Below are 2,663 nucleotides of genomic sequence, written 5' to 3' on the forward strand. Positions count from 1 at the left end.
CTAATTTGAAAAAAAAAATTAGGATTAAGTCCTGTGAGAAGACTGGAGTTTCACGTACTGTGGATAAGAATTGGATAAGATTTCAAGCAATATTTATTACAAGCAGGTCTTCAAGGAGCAAGTTAGACCAAAGACTTAAATGCTTAAAAAAGGAACACACTGCATGTGTGGGGAGGTCAGTGCTGGTGTGTTTGTTTATGGCGTAGTCATTTGATTACTGCAAGTGAGCTCATTTCAAGTTTACATGAGCAAATTCAATTTTCTAAACTAGATATGATTTACAGGCTTTGTGGTTATCACATGACCTGCTGTTAAGATTACCTTTTAGGAGATTAAATAATATCTTAATATTAAACTGCCAAATGACTTGAAGGGACTTTTGCCCTTTTATTATTTATTTATTTATTTTATTTTTTTTTTTGTGGCATGCGGGCCTCTCACTGTTGTGGCCTCTCCCGTTGCAGAGCACAGGCTCCGGACGCACAGGCTCAGCGGCCATGGCTCACGGGCCCAGCCGCTCCGCGGCATGTGGGATCTTCCCGGACCGGGGCACGAACCCGCGTCCCCTGCATCGTCAGGCGGACTCTCAACCACTGCGCCACCAGGGGAGCCCACCCCTTTTATTTTTGAATGAAAGAATATGTAAGGAACTATAATCACCATAAAAAGAAATGGAGCATGCTTAGCTTTAATTTTAAATGAAGTCTTTCTTTCAGCAGTACCCTTTGTTCCCTGTGCTTCTGAGATCATCAGATTGTTTATACCATAAAACTCTGCTATAACTTTCATAACAGTAACATGGCTTAAGATGTATTGTCGGGCTTCCCTGGTGGCGCAGTGGTTGGGAGTTCGCCTGCCGATGCAGGGGATGCGGGTTCTTGCCCCGGTCCGGGAGGATCCCACGTGCCGCGGAGCGGCTGGGCCCGTCAGTCATGGCCGCTGAGCCTGCGCGTCCGGAGCCTGTGCTCCGCAACGGGAAAGGCCACAACAGAGAGAGGCCCACGTACGGCAAAAAAAAAAAAAAAAAAAAGATGTATTGTCATTGGTTCCAGTCCTCTGCCACCTCCTGAAAATGAGGGCTGGGAGTAGGCTAATGTTCTTATTTTGTGAGGCAGGTAGGATGTGAGAAGGAGAAGCAGGCAGCTCTGTCTTGTTAAAGAGGGATCTCCGGTGTTCTCCAGGCTCAGTTTCCTTGATAAGGCTAATGAACTGGATATAGGTTGAAGAGTTAACGCTTACAAATACAGCATAACCTGTTAAATTTGAATTTCAGATAAATAACAAATAATTACTTAGTGTAAGTATGTCCATGCAGTATTTGGACATACAAAACTTATGTACATCCAAATACAAATACAACACACAAATACAAAACTTATTTGTCACTTATCTGAAGTTCAAATTTAATTGGGCATCTGGTATTTTCCTGTCAACCCTAATTGGATGCTAACTGACCAGAAGATTCTTAGGATTATTGTCCCTGTCCTTCAAATTACACTGGCCGGCCGCAAGCCCCATAAACATCTTCATGAATGTTTGATCACTTTCCTTTTCTGGCTGCTGCTGGGAGAGGAGCTGCCTCCAAGTCCACGCATTTGCAGTGAATGGTCCTGTGGAACTGCTCCAATTTCTGGATCAAGAAGAACAAACAGATATAGGGCACCCACCCCAATAATCTGAGGGTCCACAATTCTTTCCATTACAACCAGCTGATGGACCACAAGACTGTGGCATGGAGCCGGCAGCAGGTGGCAGAAGTGGCCTGGAGGTGGTGAAGTGGAGATCTGGCCCTACAAAGCCCGCCACCTCCTACATGCAGACCACCATCAACAAGAACCCCCCTGCCACCCTCAGCAGTATCCAGAACATAATCTGCAAAATCAAGTACCTTTGGTATCTGAGCATAGTCTCCAACCGCAGAGCCAGCGCCATCCTGCACAGCAGACGCCGGTGACGGTGAAGAGGAGGCAGACGTGCCCCACCAAGAGCTCTTGAACACAGCCCTCACTCCCTGACCCCCAAAGCAACAAAAATGTCACCCAACTTTTCTCAAAAAAAAAAAAAAAAAGCCACCAGGTGATTCTAAACTGCAGTCGGAACAAAGTTGGATTTGGATTGTGAAGAGCCTTTAGAATCCAAGGTCAACTAATTGCCCAGGTCTGCTGTGGTTATTTCAGTAACTTCACAGTACTGCAATTCTGCATCTTCATGTTTTGGACCCTACTTATTGTATTATAGCAACTTTCTCTTTTGTATCTCACAGAAAGGAACAGTAATTAGCTTAGTACTTGCAATGAGGAAGTTTGTATAACAGCAAGATTATGTCCTCTTAATATCTTTTCAACAAATAGCTGTGATCTACAATTTCTTTTAATTTTTAAAATAGAATATTCACATTTTAAAGTTTAAAATGTTGATTGTAAAGACTAAAGATAGGGAGAGGCATATCTGATAAATAAGGGCTTTCTTGCCTTCTCATTTGTGAGTCTGGGATGTGGCCTCCTGAAAAGCTGCCCAATCAGGGGCTCTGCTTTGTTAAATCAAATGTGTTAGTGCTACACGCTTTTACAGGTGGAGCTGTGAGGCTCAGCTTTCTCAGCTACCCTTGGTTTCCCTGTGGCAATCTTGCAGAAGTAGCTAGTATCTTAACGAAGAACCTGCTA

The 2,663-nt window shown here is 44.0% G+C and overlaps 1 pseudogene; it reads left to right on the forward strand.

Moving 5' to 3' along the window:
• The first annotated feature begins 1,532 nt into the window (after positions 1-1,532).
• LOC136133576 (large ribosomal subunit protein eL28 pseudogene) lies at positions 1,533-1,995 on the forward strand (annotated as a pseudogene).
• Positions 1,996-2,663: the final 668 nt, after the last annotated feature.

The sequence above is a fragment of the Phocoena phocoena genome, chromosome 14 (assembly GCF_963924675.1).
Source record: "Phocoena phocoena chromosome 14, mPhoPho1.1, whole genome shotgun sequence".
NCBI lineage: Eukaryota > Metazoa > Chordata > Mammalia > Artiodactyla > Phocoenidae > Phocoena > Phocoena phocoena.